This window comes from Lygodium microphyllum, chromosome 16 (genome assembly GCF_053477565.2).
Source record: "Lygodium microphyllum isolate KBCC chromosome 16, Lygodium_microphyllum_v1.1.10, whole genome shotgun sequence".
In the NCBI taxonomy this organism is placed as follows: Eukaryota; Viridiplantae; Streptophyta; class Polypodiopsida; order Schizaeales; family Lygodiaceae; genus Lygodium; species Lygodium microphyllum.
The window spans coordinates 75,481,516-75,502,751 of record NC_141150.1 but is presented as its reverse complement, the minus strand read 5'-3'; positions in this window follow the sequence as shown (position 1 = coordinate 75,502,751).

Sequence of the window (21,236 nt, the reverse complement as noted above, 5' to 3'; positions counted from 1 at the left end):
TCAAGATTCAGAAAGGAAAAATGGATTGGGTTTTAATAAGATTCGGGATTTAGAAATGATTTAGGTACGGAAGAAGAATTCAAGCCTTCTCACTTTGTACTTAGCATACATGAACAGAAGGAATAAGACTAACTTGATTACATCAAATGCTTCAGGATACATACATCATTTCATAAAGGATATTTTCAGATTTCTAATTCATTTATGAATGTCAAATGCAAGCTCTAATGGCATTTATTTCATGTACATAGATGGATATCAATCCTTTGGGTCAAGTATATTGTTGATAGATTCAAATGCATCCATGTTTTGGGCCAAAGATACTTGAAATGAATGAAAAAAGTATAATTTTAGCTTCAGCCCTGTTTTAAAACAAAAAATTCCAGCCCATAATCAAGTTCAAAATGAGTGCATAAACTCAAGAAGAAGCACTTTTGATCATCTATGAACAAAGTCCTGAAGAAAAGAGGTCATTTCCCTCCATTACAACCATAAGAAACCCATGTTTGCTCATAAAAATGGATCATAACAGTGGGCTGCCCTGTTTATGACTGGTTATTATAGCCCATAACAGTCCATAAGTCTTCAATATCCTCATCCTTTTCTTGCCCCAAAGTCACTCAAGTACTTGGGTACAAGTCGGGCTTTATTGGACCAATAATAAGGTAAACAAGATGAGAGAAGTCGTGCATAAGAGCAAGCTGAATACTCTTCTCTTAGATTTCCCCTCTTTTATAGACAATTTCAGCATGTATTTTCATCAAACCAAAGAGGTAGAGAAGTGGAGCTCTCACCATGTTTACATCTTCAGTAGTTGGGCCTATTAATCTTCAGTTTGCATGCTCCATTTCATGCATCTCAGCTCCAGCTTTCTTCTAGTTTCCCTCAGACAGTGCAGCCCGCATTTTGCACCGAAAAATGCGGGCTACTCTTTGCTCAGTCCCTGGTCACTTTTTGACCAGCCTAGGTCACTTGCTGGTCACTTAAGTCAGTTACTTCTAGTCCCATGTGGACCTAGTGGACTTTTGACAGTTTTTGGTATCATTTTTGGGTTCTGACCATATTTTTGTACTTGAATTAATGTGATTTATCCAGCAGACTGTCAATTACTTCCAGATGTCCAAGTTATAGGCTCCCATAGACTTATTTTTCATAAATGTACATGGTATAACTGTAAATTATATGCTAAATACAAAAGAACTTATATAACTAAGGTGGTTATTGGATAACAATGCCTGAATTTTGTATGCAAATATCTCATATAACTTCCAGTGAAACTCTTCTTGTGTTCATAAGAATCCCATGATTTATATCATGAATAGTAAACTCTTTGACATTCACCCCCTCCTAACCTGCAATCCTCCGGCATGTGCCATTTCATAAGTTGAAATATGTTTCCATGGTCGTCCTAGAATTGGTAAAGGCATTAATAAACCATATTGCTTACCATGGTGTTGCTTAACTCTTTGACAAATTAAGCATTCAAATACATAGTTAGAAACATTAGATTCCATTTGTGGCCAGTAAAAATCTTCAACCAATGTACGTAAAGTAGAAATAATGCCTCTATGGCCTTGGTATGGAGGACAATGAATTTCGTGCAACACAAATGATCGAAATGAAACAGTTACACACAACCTTTTTTCATAAAACATAAATCCATCAGAATAAGACAGTGAATCTATTGGAATCCAGTTATTTGCAACTATTTTATTTCAATCAGCTTGAAAACTGGGGTCTTGATCATAGGTATCTTTCATAGGGATAAGGGAATCAAAAGATATCACAGAGATATTATGGATAGTCAGTTTTCTACTCAAGGCACCGGCAACAACATTCTCTTTTCCGGGTTGATATTGGATAAGTGGATTAAAACTTTGAATAAAAGCATCCCAGTTGATATGACAAATTTGTGGCCGACTAAGGAGATGTTTGATACTTTGTTGGTCAATTTTGATCATGAATTCAGATCCCATTAAATAGTGTTTCCATTGACGTAAAGCTTGTACTATAGCTAGCAATTCCTTATTATAGGTAGAATACTTGAGTTCAGATGGTTTAAGTTTGCTACTAGAGTAAGCTATGAGATCTGAATCTTGCATAAGGATAGCTCCTATTCCAGATCCACTAGTGTCAATGACTACTAGGAAGAATGGTCTATTAAAGTCAGGTAGTTACAATACAGGGGCATGTGTTAAGGAATGTTTCAATAAATCAAAAGGCTTTTGCTGATTATCAGACCAATGATATATAATACCTTTCTTTAATAGTTTTGTCAAAGGCAATGCAAGCAATGAAAAATTTCTCACAAATTTTTTGTAAAAATTTCTCACAAATTCATGCACATTTTTAGGTATCAACCAATTCAAATTTGCTTCTATCTTTTTAGGATCAACTTTAATACCGTTAGATGAAACAATATGTCCTAAGTATTCAATGTGGGTTTGGAAAAATTCACTATTTTCAGGATTAGCATATAATTGATTCTCTTTCAATAATTTGAAAACCAAGGATAAATGTTCACAATGCTCGTTCTCACTCTTATTGAAAACCAATATATCATCAAAGAAAATAATGACACAATGCTGATGCTTCAAAAATATGCAATTCATCATACGACTGAATGTGGCTAGTGCATTAATTAAACCAAATGGCATAACAAGGAATTCATAATGTCCAAATTGAGTCCTAAATGCAGTTTTGAAAATATCAAATGTATCCAGTCGTACTTGATGGTATTAAGATCTATCTTGCTAAATATTGTGGCTGCTTGTAGCTTATCCATGAGATCGTCTACCCTAGGGATTGGATATCTATTCTTGATAGTGATCTTATTTAGGGCTTGATAATCAATGCACATCCTATATGTGTTATTTTTCTTCTTGACTAATAGGGAAGGTGCACCGAAATGAGAACTACTAGGTCTAATAAGTCCTCGGGTTAACAATTCTTGAACTTGGGTTTGAATTTCTTTTTGTTCAATTTGGTTATGTCGATAAGGTGCTTTACATGGTGGTTGAGAACCTGGAATTAAGTCTATTTTATGATCTTCAAGACGTGTAGGTAGTAAGCCAGGTAGTAAGTCACCAGCAAAACAATCTTTAAATTGTGAAAGAAATTGTGTGTGCCTAGGATACATTTGATTTTCCTTAGCTTCAATTTCATTCACCCATACTAAGTATGATTTGCTACCTTTTCTTAATGCACGTTTACCCTATGTATGACTAACCAATGGAAAATTATCAAGGGTATGCATACTATACAATGTGATTTGTTTTTCATTAGAATGAATCTTCATTGAATGCATGGAATAATCTTTATCGGGATTATATTTATGATGCCAAGGCATTCCTAAAATAATTCACTAGATTGCAAAGGCACAACTAAGAAATTTCTGCTCTCAACATAATCGCCAATTTTAATTTCTAAGTCATGAACTGCTTGTGTTCCATTGTATCTAGTGCCTAAGAATGCAGCCTTAATGCGATAATGGGTTGGAACAGTATGTAAATTCAATGCTTTGACCAATTTTGTAGAAATAAAATCATGTGTGCTCCTGTCATCATGTAAAACAATCTTTTCTCTACCATGCATAATACATTTCATCATTAATAAAGAATGAGGATTTGGCATACCTAGTAAACTATCTAAAGTAGTACTGATATCGTTATCATTTTCTGTGAAATCGGGCATTTCTTCATGGTCTTCATCTTCAGTTGCTCCCAAGTAGTTGATGTGAACAGTTGGCTTTTTGGATTGACAATTCACTGCTAGATGTCTAGGTTGATGGCACTTATAGCAGACTATAGGTTTGGCTTTGGAAACATTATTGGTAATGGTTGGCAGTTTAGGAATGTTGGGATTTGGCTGAAAAGCTGGCTTAGGATTTGGATTTGTGTTTGTGTCAAGAATTGCGTGGTGGGGGTACTTGCTCAAGATGCTGCGCCAAACACACACAGAATGCACAAGGAGAAGCTCACTCAAGAGATAAGAAGAGAGATGGAGGCCAAAACGTTTTTTTGCTGGTTTTTTCTTCTTCTTCCACACACTTTAAAATGTACACAAAGTATAGATAAGATACAACATAAAGAAAAGTGGCCTACTAAGTCAAACAATGCATAACTGACTACACTAGTCGACTGGCGCTATAACTATGCCAGCTATAAATAGGTGTAACAACTTGAATATAATAAGTAGTGAGTCAGTGGCCATGTGAGAGTCATAATGACCACCGACGTGCTATGTATAGATGTGTGGACCCATCTAACCAGGCGATCCATCATTAATGTCCGCATGTGTTGAGCTTGTCATCTCAACACTCCCCCTCAAGCTCAACTGCATCTCTGCAACTCCAAGTAAGCTTCGAAACTTTTGAAGCTTCTCTGCACCCAATGCCTTCATGAAGATGTCAGTTATCTAATCATGTGTGCTGACATACACCAATTCAATCTCACTTGCTAGTACCTTCTCTCTCACAAAGTGAGTGTACCTCAATATGTTTTTTCTTGGCATGGAACATAGGGTTCCTAGCCAATTGTATACTACTCATGTTGTCACAATAAATGACAATTGGACCTTCCACTTGCACATCTAAATCAACCAATAACTTTTACAACCATACTACCTCACATGCTGCAACAGCAACACCTCTATACTCAGCCTCTGTACTCGACAAAGCAACTATAGATTGCTTTTTGCTACTCCAAGTATTTGCTGCACTACCAAGAGAGAACATGTATCCACTGGTAGATCTTCTATCAGACATACTACTAGCCCAATTTGCATCTATGTATCCAAACACCTGTACATCTGTACTTGCCTCATAGAAAAGTCTATAATGTAATGTGGACTTCACATATCTCAATATGCGTCTGACTACATCCAAATGTGGCTTTCTAGGTACTTGCATAAACTAACTCACAAGACCAACAACGTAGCTCAAGTCTGGCCTTGTAATGGTCATGTAGATCAAACTCCCCACTATCCTCCTGAATATAGTAGGGTCTTCTATCTCATCCCCAACATCAGCACTCAACTTTACATTCTGCTCCAACGGGACTGAAAGTGGTTTGCATGCTATCACATACTTGGACAATATATCCAAGCCATACTGTCTTTGGGATAGCCATATACCATCATCACATCTGATCACCTCAACGCCAAGGAAGTACCTTAGCTCACCTAAATCTTTCATCTCAAACTTCTTCTTCAAAAGTCCTTGACTTCAGCAATCCCACTATCACTATCACCTGTAATAATCAAGTTATCCACATAGATGACTATGATGACCAAACCTGCATCTCCCTTTCTCACATAAAGCGAGTGATCAGCATCAGAATCATAAAAGCATTCTTCAACCTGCTCTCTGATCTTGTCAAACCATGCTCTAGGTTCTTGCTTAAGCCCATAGAGTCCATTCTTCAACCTGCACACATACGTGGGATGCTCTAAATCTTCATAACCTGCTGACTGATACATATACACTTCTTCCTGCAAATCATCATGCAAGAAGGCATTCTTCACATCCATTTGCTACAACCTCCAACCTTTGGCTGCTGCAAAAGCAACCACACATCTGACAGTTGCCATCCTAGCAACGGTGTCAAAGAGTTTACTGTTCATGATATAAATCATGGGATTCTTATGAACACAAGAAGAGTTTCACTGGAAGTTATATGAGATATTTGCATACAAAATTTAGGCATTGTTATCCAATAACCACCTTAGTTATACAAGTTCTTTTGTATTTAGCATATAATTTCCAGTTATACCATGTACATTTATGAAAAATAAGTCTATGGAAACCTATAACTTGGACATCTGGAAGTAATTGATAGTCTGCTGGATAAATCACATTAATTCAAGTACAAAAATGTGGTCAGAACCCAAAAATGATACCAAAAATTGTCAAAAGTCCACTAGGTCCACATGGGACCAGAAGTAACTAACTTAAGTGACCAGCAAGTGACCTAGGCTGGTCAAAAAGTGACCAGGGACTGAGCAGAGAGCAGCCCGCATTTTTCGGCGCAAAATGCGGGCTACACTGTCTGAGGGAAACTAAAAGAAAGCTGGAGCTAAGATGCATGAAATGGAGCATGCAAACTAAAGATTAACAGGCCCAACTACTGAAGATGTAAACATGGTGAGAGCTCCACTTCTCTGCCTCTTTGGTCTGATGAAAATACATGTTGAAACTGTCTATAAAAGAGGGGAAATCTGAGAGAAGAGTATTCAGCCTGCTCTTATGCACGACTTCTCTCATCTTGTTTATCTTATTCTTGGTCCAATAAAGCCCGACTTGTACCGAAGTACTTGAGTGAATTTGGGGCAAGCAAAGGGTGAGGATATTGAAGACTTATGGACTGTTATGGGCTGTAATAACCAGTCATAAACAGGGAAGCCCACTGTTATGATCCATTTTTATGAGCAAACATGGGTTTTTTATGGTTGTAATGGAGGGAAATGACCTCTTTTCTTCAGGACTTTGTTCATAGATGATCAAAAGTGCTTCTTCTTGAGTTTATACACTCATTTTGAACTTGATTATGGGCTGGAATTTTCTGTTTTAAAATAGGGCTGAAGCTAAAATTATACTTTTTTCATTCATTTCAAGTATCTTTGGCCCAAATCTTGGATGCATTTGAATTTATCAACAATACACTTGACCCAAAGGATTGAAATCCATCTATGTACATGAAATAAATGCCATTAGAGCTTGCATTTAACATTCATAAATGAATTGGAAATCTAAAAATATCCTTTATGAAATGATGTATGTATCCTAAAGCATTTGATGTAATCAAGTTAGTCTTATTCCTTCTGTTCATGTATGCTAAGTACAAAGTGAGAAGGCTTGAATTCTTCTTCCGTACCTAAATCATTTCTAAATCCCGAATCTTATTAAAACCCAATCCATTTTTCCTTTCTGAATCTTGAATCCTAAACTCTTCTTTTGCACTAAAAGCCCCGGTGGTAGAACTTCAACTCTTAACGCAACGACAGTGGTGAACCCGATGTGAAGGTCCGCTGCAGAAGAAGAAATCCAATGGGAGAATCATCAAGCTCGGGAGGAGATGCTTTGCAACAGTTGGTTCGTCTAATGCAAGAGAGCCAACAACAACAGCTGCAATTTCAGCAGCAGTTGCAATTGCAACAACAACGGAGACAAGAAGAAGAGCGGTTTGATGCTGCTGCCATTAAGGCCTTAGAAGCAGTTGGGCATGAGCTCAAGCAATTTAATGGGCAAAATATGTCCTCTTTTATCCGCCTCTACACTGACAAGATGGTCTTCTTTGGAGTTCCTTAACATGCCTGGAGCCGTTACTTTGCCCACCTCGCTGTGCATGGTCTCTAGGACCGAATTCATGGTCTTTTCCAAAAGGATGTAGGATGGATTGTGTTCAAGAAGGCTCTTCGAGAAGAATTTTTCCTTGAAGATTCTGGCCTTATGACAAAGAAAATCTTCACCGAATGGGTCGAAAGGCCCAATAAGGGTCTAACTGCTACTGCTCTTCATCGAGAATTTGAAAGCAAATTTGCCCAACTAGATCCCGATGACCAACAATGTATGGAAAGTCAAAAGATTCAATTATTTTTAAAAGCTGCAGATTCTTCTCTTCATGAGAAATTGACTAACCGACTTGAAGACCCTGACTCTGAGTCGGGATTGAAGACTGCTTGGAGTGATGTCACTGAAGCAATTAATATGATTTCTCGAAGAGAGCGATTGCACCTAAGATGGGGATCAACCCCTGTAACAACTGATTCTATGAAGGAGCCTATTCCAGCTTCTCGACCTCCTGTCTCTATGGCCGAGCAATCAAGAAATTTTGATGTTCCTTCTCCAAAGAAGGATGTTATGGATGAGTTAATTAAAAGCATGCGGGATCTCCATCTTAATTTAACAGAAATTAATTCTAAAGTAGAAAGGCTTGATGTTAAAGTAGAAGAAAGGGGTCGGTCAACCGCCCAAAGACCTGCACGAGAAGGCTTCAAAAGACGCTACATTTGGTGTGATAGCCTTCAGCATGACAAGAGGGAATGCGGTACATTCTGTGAAGCTGAAGCACAAAAATTAGTCTTTTGGAAGGATGGTAAAATTCATGCAACCGAAACCAGGCTTCCTCTTGAGCCAAACTTCGGCAACGGCGGCATGAAGAAAAGATTGGAGGATTTGGCAACAAGAACGGCCTATGCAACTGTTGATGCTGCAACTTATGGGTTGCAAATTGAGCCAACTAATGAAATTGTTAAAACATGTAAAACTAATGCAAAATCTAAAGTGTGGACATAGGCCTTGGAACGTATGGAGCAAGGCAAGGCAACTAAGGATGATTTAACCACCACTGCCAGCCAATGTATTCGAGGAAGAATCGGATGGTCCGAGCCTGTGGATTCATTTTCAGCTTTTGCCCGGTTAGCTGAAATTAATAATCAAGAAGCCATGATAGAAGAAAAGAGAAGAAGAGAAGAAGATGTTGCCGGTCCTTCCTCTTCAGGACCGACTAAACATATAACAAGAAGTAAACCAGACCAACAGAAGGTTGCTGAAGATCCGCCGCCACTAGAATTTGATATGGGAGAAGCCCCTCAAGCGAAGAAAACGGAAGGAAAAAGAAAAAGCAAACATCCCAGTTACAAGTTGTAGCCTGACATAGAGACCACAACGGATCTTAAACGGATCCTAGAAGAAAGGATTCTTGGAAGTAGAATTGAATTTACATTAGGTGAAATTCTGGGTATTGCAAAACGAGGATTTCATGATGTAATAATTGATGTAATTAAATGAAAAAGACAATATGTTGGTGAGGAAACTGAAGAATCTGTACATGCTTTTTTGCAAGTACTTCATGTGTATTTGTAGGATGAAGAGAAGCTGAAAACTCAAGGGATTCGATTGGAGGAAATCAAAGAATTGATTGCAACCATAGAAGCCAAAGATGAAGACATTTATGAAGCAGAAGCGGAAGAAGCCATAATGGTGGAAACTTCTCAATCTAAAGTGCAGCACATGCATAAGAAAGAGACTCTTCTTCACAACATGCAGGAAGAAAGTGAAACTCACTTTATTCCAAGTAGTCACTATTCCCGTACCCATTGGGCAAGGGCGACTACTGAAACTGTTGTTAAAATTGGTGAGAAAGAAACTCCATGCATTGCCCTTATAGACCATGGTTCAGAAATTAATGTTATGTCAAGAAGTCTCTATGAGAATGGTGGATGGCCCATTGATGTGGACCCAGGGTGGCGCATAAAGGCAGCCAATAACTCTTCTGGCAATCTTTATGCAGCATGTCCTTATGTACAACTTACTATTGGTAATGTAAAAGATGAATTTCATTTCTTTGTTCAAGATTCCTGCAGTTATCCAATCATTCTTGGACAACCATTTATTTCCGAGTCTCGTTTAGAGACAAAGGCTCTTGATGATGGTTCATCATATGCTCGGATAAGAAGCAAGGATAATGATAAAGCTGTTCAATTCCTAACTGTCTGTGTTAATCACCATCGGAATAGGGATCGATTGAGAGATCATCCTGTTCCTCCTAATGCCCGAGAATTTAAGGGTTTTCAGGTAGCGCTGCTATAAGTGGAGGCTATGGCAGTGCATCATGTTACAAAAAAATGCCTCCACATATGAAGGAGGCAAGGCCAAAAGCTGATTTGCAGGTTTTTTCAGCCAATGGAGTGGGCTATTATAAATAGTTTTCAGCCATGAATAGGGCTAAAAGAAAGTATTTGAGTCATATGGAGCAAGAGCTGAAGCAAATTGATGTTTTACCTAAAGATGAAGAAATTTCAGGACTATTTTATGGGCTGAATTATAATGATACAATGGCTGAAATTTATATAGCCATTCATGCAGAAAATCAAGCTGAAAATTAGTCCATACAGGTATGTACATTGGATATGTATGACATAATTCAAGAATTTGCAGATTATGAAGCTTTTGGACAGCCAAACAAGGATGAAGCAAGAATAGAAACAAAATATAAAACAGTTGATAAGAAGGTCAAGCCGGTAGCTACTCCTTTACTACCTGAAAGCAAAGGACTGGCAAAAAGGGCTTCCAAACAACCAAGCCTTCGTGATCCTAAAGATATTGGTCACCAATTTATAGCAAAAAGTCTACGAAAGCTGAAAATTGGTGACAACTCTTTTCTCTTGCCAGATGAAAAGCAAATCTTCATGCAGATGTTAAAAAACCATGGTAAAGCTTTTTCATTTCAGCCACATGAAATTGGCTGTGTGGATCCAAGCATTGTGGCACCAATGGTAATTTTTACAGTCCCACATGTGCCTTGGAATCTTAAACCAATTCCGGTTCCAAGGGCTCATTTTCCTAAATTATTGGAGCTTTTTGCGAATATTGGAGCCATCTTCAGCTCCATATTCCAATCGATGGTTTACCATACCTAAGAAGAATGGATCTTTATGATTCATTCAAGATTTGCAACCCGTTAATAAAGTCACTATAAGAAATGTTGGATCAGGACCAATTGTGGATGAGTTTGCCAAAGCATTTGTAGGAAGGGCAATCTATTCCATGGGAGACTTATATTTAGGCTACGACCAATTTCAGCTTGCTTTGGAAAGCCGTGACATTACTACAATGAAGATGCCTCTTGGCCTAGTCCGCATGTGTACTCTACCTCAAGGGGCTAGAATTCAGTAGCTCACATGATGAATGCCATGCATAAAGTATTGAGGGATTATATTCCTCTATTGACTCTTCCTTTTCTTGATGATGTTCCAATCAAAGGATGTGAAGTTCATGAGAAAAATGAAGAACTCAATAAACTTGGATGTCGAAAGTTTGTTTTTGATCATATTAATGATTGTGCTCAGATCCTGTCTAAATTAGAAGAAGTTCATCTTACTCTTTCAGGAGCTAAATCTGTTTTTGGAGTTGAAGAAGTCCTTGTGGTCGGTCATATGTGTGGACCATATGGCCGAAAGCCTTCTCCATCTAAAATAAATGCAATCAACAAGATGCAAGAAGAATGTACAAATGTTTCAGAAGTGAGAAGATTTCTTGGTGCATGTGTCTTCTACCTTATTTGGATACTACATTTTTCCCATGTTGCTGAAAGTCTTTATCAGCTTCTAAGAAAAGGCCAAAGGTTTCTATGGACAAAAGAACACACTCAGGCTATTCAGAAACTCAAGAAAATGCTGACTTCAGCTCCCACTTTAAAGAGGGCTAACTACTCTAATGGACAGCCCATTATACTCATAGTGGACACAAGTCCTATTGGAATAGGATGGGTAGTTGGTCAAGATGACCTTGAAGGCAACAGATATGTAATCCGCTTTGGAGCAAAGGTTCTTAATGAACGACAAAGAAGGTATGCTCAAATTAAAAGAGAGCTTTGGGGAGTAGTAACTGCATTAAAATGTGACATGGAGTACTTCATGGGCGCAGGTGTTATAGTTGAGACAGATTGCCTTCCACTCTTGGGCATGATAGCCAACTATTCCACTCCTGACATAGCCATGCTAAGATGGATAGCCTATATTAAATCCTTAAATCCTGATTTAAAACATATTGCAGGTAGAGGTAATCCAGTTGGCTGACATGCTTTCACGAGCCAAATATATGGATGAAGAAGAAATGATGGATGAAGAAGAATCAGAATTTATAAATGATGCTGTTAATGCAGGTACAACAAAAGTTACAGCAAGAACAACAGGTTTAGCTGTTAAAACAACTTTTACATCAGCAAGGATGGATGAATCAACTAAAGAAGGACAATGGACAGCTAGTGAACAACATATTCCATGTTTTGTTATGGTTTGTTCACACTTTAAAGAAGAATATTATGCAGATGATTGGCTAAAAATTGGCCAATTTTTTAGCATTATGACAAAGAAGGAAGAATGGACTCATGAAGAGTTCAAGAGAATTAAGAGAAAAGCCTATGGTTTTTTTCTTAAAGATGGCTACCTTTGGAGGCATGCAAAAAAGAAAGGAAGGACACTTGTTCGTGTCTTAGGTGACAAAAAGACACAAAGACATGTCATGCAAGAATTCCATGAAAGCCTATTGGCTGGTCATAGAGGCATATGGGGTACTTTTGCCAAAATAAAAGAGAAATTTTGGTGGCAAAACATGTATAAAGACATTGAGCATTTTGTTGAGTCTTGTCATGCTTGTCAAATATATTCTATGGTAAAGCATAGAGATGGGCTTCAGCCTACCTATCCTTTATCCATTCACTATAGATGGGTTATTGATTTAGTAACCATGCCTACATGAATTTGGAACATGAGATATCTAGTACTTGCTAGAGAAGATCTCACAAATCAAGTGGAAGGAAAGGCCTTGACAACAAAGTCCACTCATGCTGTTTGTAGATTTTTACTTGAAGAAGTATTTTGCAGGTATGGATGTGTTGCTAAAGTAACTGTTGATAGAGGAGAATTGGATGCCAATGAAGCTCGCCATTTCTTTGCTCAATTGGGAACTAAGCTATCTCTTACTTCAACCTACAATCCTGAAGGCAATGGTAAGAGTGAAAGAGGCCATCAACCAATTCTTAAAGCTTTAGCAAAATCATGCAAAGGAAAGTTGAGGGAATGGCCTAAAATGCTACCATTCACATTATGGGCTGATAGAACAACCCATAGTGCAGTGACAGGATATATGCCAGCTGAACTCATGTATGGACAGCCACCTATTATGCCTATTGAGGAATCCATTGTCACATGGAGTATCTTGCCTTGGGATGAAGGCATGAACAGCGAAGAATTGCTGTCTTTACGCATAAGGCAACTTGAAAGAAGGCCAGAAGATGTTAAAATAGCCATTGAAAGGCTAAAAACAGCAAGATTAAAGAATAAGAAGAGGTTTGATAAGCACCATCGACTCCGTCCAAGAGCTATTCAAGAGAATGACTGGGTTCTTGTTTATGATAGCAGCCTGGACAATCAACATAGTGCTCATAGGAAGTTAGCCAAGCGATGGTTTGGATCATATGTTGTAAAAGTAGTACATCATAATGCTACTTACTCTTTGGCTGAAATGGATGGGACCATGATAAAGACTCCAATAGGTGGGAAACGAATCAAACTCTTCAAACGAAGAGAATCTTCAACTTATGAACTTGATGACTTAAATATAAGCCCTCTACTTGAAGACATGCAGGAAGAAAAGGACTTAGGGAATGAAGATGAAGAAGAAGACCCTCCTTGACCTGTAATCTTATTACTAGTTTTCCCAACAACCAAGATAATCACAATATGATCTGGACTATTGTAGATCGATTTAAAAAACAAGCATATTCATTCCATGTAAGAAAACATTAACTACATCTCAAGCTGCACAATTGTTTTTGAAAACTGTTTTCACTAACCATGGTTTGCCAAAAGTTATTATTTCTGACCTTGATTCTAGATTCTCCAATAATTTTTGGACTACTTTGTTTGCTAATTTAGGTACAAAGATTGATTTTTCATCTGCATTTCATCCTGAAACGAATGGGCAAACAAAAGCTACTAACATTACAATTTTAGATCTTTTGTGTGCATACACAATTTCAAAACCACAAACATGGGATACACACTTGCAATTACTTTCGTTTGCATACAATAACACACCACATATAGCTACACAAAAAGCACCTTTTGAAATCATTTATGGATATAGATTGCCTATAACTATTACCTCATTGTCAAACAAAGTTAAAGCTATTGATGATACTGCCAATATGCATGCTTCTATTTTTGCTGAAGTCAAAGACATGATTGTGAAAGCCCATCAATCATACACAAAACAAGCTAATAAAAAAAAGAAAAGCTACGAGTTTCAAAATTGATGATTATGTTTGGTTACACATTGAAAAGAGAATATTACAAAGTGTTGAGAAACATCATGTTGCTAAGTTAGCTTCTAGATTTTATGGACCTTTCAAAATCATTCACAAAATCAATGACAATGCATTTAAATTAAAATTACCCCAACACTAGAAAATCCACAATACTTTTCATATCAGTTTGTTACGACCTTTTAAAGGCCAATTACATGTTCACCCTGTCTATGAAAACCCTCCTTTGTTAGAAGAAGAAACTGAAATCCTTGAACCTGAAACTATTCTAAACACTGACTTCATGACCACTTGAACTGGCTGTAGATACTCTAGATATTTGGTTAAGTTCAAAAATCATCCTGTTGAAGAGGTCCAATGGATGCATGCCTGTGACCTAAGTGCTTACCCTTCACTGCTCGCTCCACATTGAGCTAATAGCAATTGAGGACAATTACTATCCCACCCCGTGGGTATGATGCCAGGAGGCATATTCTAAGGTAGATTCTGTGAGACCACAGTGGATTCCATGAGGTTTTGTGGTGGATTCTGTAAAACTATATTTATTTGTTAGGGCTTGTACACAAGGTGGATTCCTTGTGCGAGAAGTTAACGGGGACACTTGTCCTTTTTGGGCGTCATGTTATTTTAATGTGCACGTGGGTGACTCCACATTGGGTGATTCTGCAAAATACATATTTAAATTAATGGAAGTTAATGAGTTTAGAGTGCACTCGTATTAAATTAAGGTTAGGATGAAGTTCCAACCTATTTATTTATTTAATAGTTGAAGACTACTAGGTATTCACTTTTGTCAGTTTAATTTTATTATTTTCTAGCAATTGTGAATGCTTTAGTTGATGTGTAGAGCATGCAGCAGTGGCATTGGGAAGCACTAGGCGATAGCATGTATTCAAATTACCTAGAAGAAATTATCATTTTTTATGGGTGCGCGTCTTATCATTAAAGGCGTGGCACTAATATTTATTTAGGTGTGCTTATTTATTGAAGCACTTGACAAATATTTATTATTTGGTATAGTCATGGGCGCACGGTTTAAATATTTCATTATTGGATATTGTATTTGGGCACATCCCCCGACTCTTGGGCTGCCCAACTGCTTTATTCTTTATTTGGACAAAAGCAAACACAAAATCTAAAGCATACTTATTGTAAAATTAGGTTATATTTGAGCTTTCATATGTCGTGCAAGTCTATTCTCTTGATTTTTGAGCTTAAAATAGAGTTCTTTATTCATGGGGACCTTCCGGCGCTCGCTACATACGCATCCAACATTCGATTTGCGCACCATTTTCTTGTGCCCTTTTACATTTACAATTTGTAAATGGGGGAGCCTAGCACTATTTTACAAAATGAATTACATTTCGCCCTGTGCTTTCTTTGCTAGAATATTCGGTGCACTCATTATTGTGCACTTCTTGCCTGGGATCCTCTTCCATTTCTAATTTGGGCTTCCTTTGCTTCCTTTTTGGATTGTATGGGTTGTAACATTACCCGTCTCCTAGTTGAGTGCCAGCCCCATGGCACTTGTGGGTAAGGGCTCGGGTCCCTAAAGGAGCTCTCTCCTCTAGCTGTGAAAGGAGCCCTTTAACGTACTCATCATATCCCACTGATGGCATCACTACTGTAGGAGTGGACCTTGTGGATGCTCCATGTTTTGCTTCTTTGGGTCTTGTCTTGACTCAGCATCTGCAACAACCAATCTCTTTGTTCCAGTTGTCAGGGTTCCTCCACTTGAATTTGGGGCTACCTCTTACACCTTTGTTCCAGTTGTCAGGGTTCCTCCACTTGAATTTGGGGCTACCGCTTACACCTTATTTACTAGGAATCCCACCCATGCCATGAGATTTCTCCCATCCACCATGGTTGAGGTGCCTTGGGTGGATGTGGTAGCCGGGGTAGTAGGCACGAGAACAATTGGGATTGGATATAATGGGCTCTTGCCCTTGCCTTTTGTTACTAGTGGTGCTGTGGTCTTTGGCACTTATGCATTAATGCTTGGGCCTTCTTATCCTTGCGGACTCATGGCAGCAGCCAACTCCTGCTACACCTGGAGGGTTGCTCTATTGACATGCATATTTTTGGATCCATGTCTTCATCTTCCTTTCTTTGTAGCTTGTCTACCTCTTTTTTTGCTCTCCTCTTTCTTTCCTCTTTGGCTCTCTTAGACTCCTCTTGTATCCTTTGTGATTCGACTTCTTCTTTCCTCCCTCTCTCTTCTTCGGCCTTCTTTGACTCTTTTTGTGCCATCTGCAAGTCAGCCTTCTCTTTTTTTGTCATTCTCTTCCCGAATTCTTGCTACTGCTTCTGGGGAAGAGTCTTCTTCTTTGGCTTTTTAAGCCCTTCTTGGCTGGATTGTGTCTCTAGTACTTTCTTCTCGCTTACTTTTCTTTTGCTGAACTATTCTTGCTCTCTTGAGGTGGTGTCCTCATGAGTGTCCCTCCTACTTCTTCTTCGCCTACCACATCTCCCATTGCTTCCTAGATGAGGGCCATTAGTACTCCACCGAACTCTATGACTGAAGCTTTTGAGGTAGGTTTCTTTCTTTTTGTTCCATCTTTTGATGCTAGCCATGCTCTTGCTTAGAGACAAAAGGCACAAATAGGCCCCAAATCTTGGCGAGTGCATGCAAGAAGCGAACTTTTTGAGCAAGCTTTTTTTGGCAACCTTGAGTTTTATTCCACATAGTCCACTTGGTCCTCTTTTTCTTTTGGGCATATATCAAGCACCAATGCTGCTTCTCCATTGCCACCACCACCCCTACCACCACCACCACCAGTAACACTGCCACCATCACCACGACATTTTACTCTCCCCCTCCTCATTAGAACCACTACCAATTCTCATCTATCTCTTTGCTCATATGTTGGGGATAAACCACTGACATCTCACTCCCCTCAATAACATCAACACCACTAGCATTGCCACTACACCACCACATCTTACTCTCCTCCTCCTCATTTGAACCACAATCAATTCCTCTCTCTCTCCAAAAGTTAGGCCATTCAGAGTGTTGAAGAATTGGGCGTTGAAAATTTTAGGAGTCTAGTTTTCAGTGGAATTCTTCGTTATGAAGGGAGTAGACTACGACATCCTACTAGGCCGACCCTGGATGCGGAACACACGAATTATAGAAGACTAGGGCAATAGTCTAATCTTCCTAAGCAACCAAATGGAAGCAGTGAGAGTAAAGATGGACACTTCAAAGAAAACTCTAGTTAACCTAAACGCCATCTCCGTTATGCTGAAGGGTGATGCTCAAGTTAGGTAATCTTACCATCTACTAATGAAATGTATCCCTAGCCCTGAGGATGAGAGAGATTGGATGCACGTGCTAGTCACCATCCATTTGTTATTCTCAGACGATGATGAGGAATATGAGCAAGTTATTAAGACAGTTGGCAAGCCCATGAATAAGCCCTCAACACAATTCTGCATCATAGCAGAAAATCTTGTAGCTGGCCCACCCCTGACACATTCCACATCCCGAACAACAAGCTAGAGCTCCATGAGATCTTAGGGTACTTGATGGACAAGCTAGTTGGCAACCCAATCACCGTTAATCTTAATCCCCTCAAGGATCTCATGGACAAACCCAAGTGGAGGTTGATCAAGGTACATAATCTAAAACCTAATGTACAATTGGGCCTTTATCACAGATGAGAAAGAAGAGGAGCATAGAAACCTAGGAGATGACAAGTAGTCAGATGTGAATGATTCAGATGACGAGACAAAGACTGTTGTTCCCTCAGTGAAGAGAGCAAAAAGAAGAGATTGAGACAATAAAGTATGACATTGACAGACACATAATTGAGCGAATACGATTAGATTCCAAACTGCATAATGGAAATACCTTTAAAATCATGAGAGGAATCATGTGAACAGAGTGCAACCGCACGTGGTTGGAACACTTAGGGGCAATTGATCATGAATAAGTAGGGCTCACCCAACCAAGTGCCACACCACTATTTAGAACAGAATTGCCTTTAGAGCTAAAACCACCAAGAGAGACTTTCTCATCTAGTGAAGGCGGAGAGTTCAATTCTTAGTTAGAACTAAGCTCAGAAAGTGATCTTGAAACACCTTCACCATCTAAGACCAAATGCACTAAGGGGGACCTACCAATCCACCTAAGGCACAAATGGTTGAGGGAGGAGAGAAAGAGACAACCTAGGGAGTCGAAAGATGAGGAGAAAAAAAAACTGTAAGATCTACCAAAGCGATTCATGAAATTCAAGAAGGGTGATAGAGTAGTGATCTTGTTTGTTGCCAAGAGGCATGCCAAAGTCAGGGAGGTTGACCTGGCTAGGGAAGGGGAGAAGCCGTGACCTGTCTTCATAGCTAGCACCTTGACCGAGCAGGAAGAAGAAAATCTCATTGCGCTCCTACGAGAGTACATGGACATATCCACTTGGTCCCTCGACAAGCTGAAAGGGGTAGATCCGAATGTTGTGACTCATAATATTCCCATGACACTAGATGCAACACTGGTCCAAGTAGCACAATGGCCATATATGATGAATCCCAAGCATGCTCATATAGTCAAGGAGGAGATAGACAAGCCATTAAGAGCTGGATTCATCTACAAAATTGAGCACACATACTAGGTTTCGCCCATCATAATCATCATTAAGAAGAATAGAAAAATTGGACTGTACATCAATTATAAGAAAGTCAATGCTGCTACGAGAAGAGACAACTATCAACTATCATACACTGAGCATATGCTCGAGAGAGTTTCTTGGATTGCTTCTCAGGTTACAATTAGGTGCAAGTGCATCCTAACGACATGTATAAGACCGCATTCACTACCGAGTGGGGCATCTTTTCCTACATAGTCATTCCCTTCGAGTTGTCAAACACACCAACTACGTTCGAATGTCTCATGTGTGCCATCTTCAAGGACATGCTTAGGTGCGAGCTAGAAGTGTTTGTTGATAATTTTTGCATTCACTCAAGTTGGAGGGAACACATAGACAAACTCCGCACAGTCTTTGAATGATGTAGATTGTATCGTCTCTCATTGAACCCTCTTAAGTGCCAATTCTGGGTGAAACATGTGTTGGGGGTAAAGGCGCCTTTGCCTAGCTGCCCGTGTATTACTACACTGACAGTACCCGCCACCACTGCACACTGCACGTGGCGAGCACCCATCACCAGCACTTTATTCTTTATTCTTTTAGTGACAGTTTGAATAAATGAAGGCCCGGCCACACATTGTGACTGTTGGAGTTCCCATTTGTGTCTCTCTCTCTCTTTGCTCTTACTCTTCACCATAGCTCACTTCCAAGCAAGTTTCAATTCTTCTCACCTTTCAACTGGTATTAGAGCTTTGGATTAGAGCTTGATCATGGAGCTTGGCCCAGCATTACTTCAGCCCGGATTGAAGACCTAAAGCTTGGAGCTTCAATGCCAGCCATGGCTTCTTCCCCCCAAGGTAAGATTTCATCTCCCGCCTCTCCCTGGCCCTCATAGGCTCTTTGCAAGTGTTCCTTGGCTTCATTGGGCACCTTCTATGCCCCCATTTTTCCCCTTATCCTCAGTATGACCAGCAGGTCCCATAGTAATAGCTCACGTTTTTTTGCACTTGTTTCAAAATCTGGCTCCAAAACCCTATTTTTTCTCATATCTCGGGCATCCCTAACCCGATTTAGGCAAGATAAAAGTCTAACTTGGGGTTTTGGCACGGTCCAAATGCAATGGCATTGTCAAATCTGCCAAATTCTGATCACATCATTTTTTACAATAGATCTGATTTCATTTACAGCAAGAAAATGTCAAATATGTCCACAGTGTCATGAGTTGCGCAATGAGAAGCACAAAGAGAAGGGGAAAGATAAAGTACATGAAAAGTCCTCTAATCGTAGCATTATGCTTGCAAAATCCAGTGTGAAAATTGAGGAGATAAATGTCATGCAGACTGATGACTCCGATGGGGAGTAGATGCTTGCAACTAGTTCTTGTGATGCTACGTCGTTGACTGATGTTCACTCTATGTATGTAGTGCTTGCTTTTGGATTCCAGTGCTTCATTTCATGTTACACCATGCCGTGAGTGGTTCCACTCCTACCACACTATCTCTGGTTATTGTTGGCATTGGGAATGTACAGCTACACTTCTCTACTGGTAGTACTTTTCTATTCAGGATGTACGTCATGTACCTGCACTTACATGCAGTCTTGTGTTTGCAGGGCAGCTTGATGATGTTGGGTTTCATGTTTCATTTGGGGATTCTGCTTGGAATATCACTCGTGGCAGACTTGTGCTTGCTAGAGGTGCCAAAGTTGGCAACCTCTATCCTCTTGTAGTTGATGGGTCCTCTATTGACCATGTTTTGTCAGTGGGTTCCATCCCACATGTATCTCTTTGGCATGCCCGTTTGGGCCATATGTCCTTAAAGGGAATGAAAATCCTTTCTAGTTTTTTGTAGTACTTACCACCCCTTGACTACACATGTTTTGATTCATGTGAGCATTGTCTTTATGGAAGATAGACTAGGAATACGCATAAGAAGTCTGATAGGACATGCATGAGTGAGCCCCTAGCATTGGTACATTTGGATGTTTGTGGAGCCATGCCTTGTCAGTCTATGGGTGGTGCAAAGTATTTTGTAAAGTTCATTGATGATTTTTTGCGTAAAGTCTGGGCTTACCCCATTAAGCTTAAGTCAGAAGTCTTGGATGTGTTTCAAAGATGGCTTGCATTGGTCGAGAACCAGACCGGGCATGAAATGCCTTAGGACTGACAATGGGGGAGAATATATGTCATGTGCTTTTGAGAAACTATGTGACGAGAGGGGTATTAAGCGTCAGTTGACCGCCCCCTATACCCCACCCCAGAATGGTTTGGATGAGTGGATGAGTAGAACCATCCAGGAGTGTTTCTACATGGAGGACGTAAAGCCTATTGGCTATCCATTACCTTCTTATGTGAAGATTTCATAGGCCAATTGTTCACAGACAAATGAGCAGAGGGCCGAGATGGCCAAGATCCCTTATGCATCAGCTATGGGTAGTTTCATGTATGTCATGATAGCCACTCGTCCAGATATTGCATTTGCAGTTGGTGTTGTGGCACGCTATTTAGCTAAACCTAGCAACAAGCATTGAGATGTCGTAAAGGGTATCATGAGATACTTGAAAGGCACAACAGATGTGTATTTGCTAATGGCAGCCAAGATATAGGAGTTGTGGGCTACACAAACTTCGATTATGTAGGACATGTAGATAGCAGGAAGTCCACTTCGAGCTATGTCTTTACCTATGTTGGAGGTGCTATTTCTTGGTTATCCAGGGTTTAAAAGTGTATGGTTCTCTCTACCACAAAGGCGGAGTATGTTGCGGCCATTGAGGCTTGCAAGGAGGCCATATGGTTGGGCCGTTTGGTTCATGACTTTGGGATTGATACTAT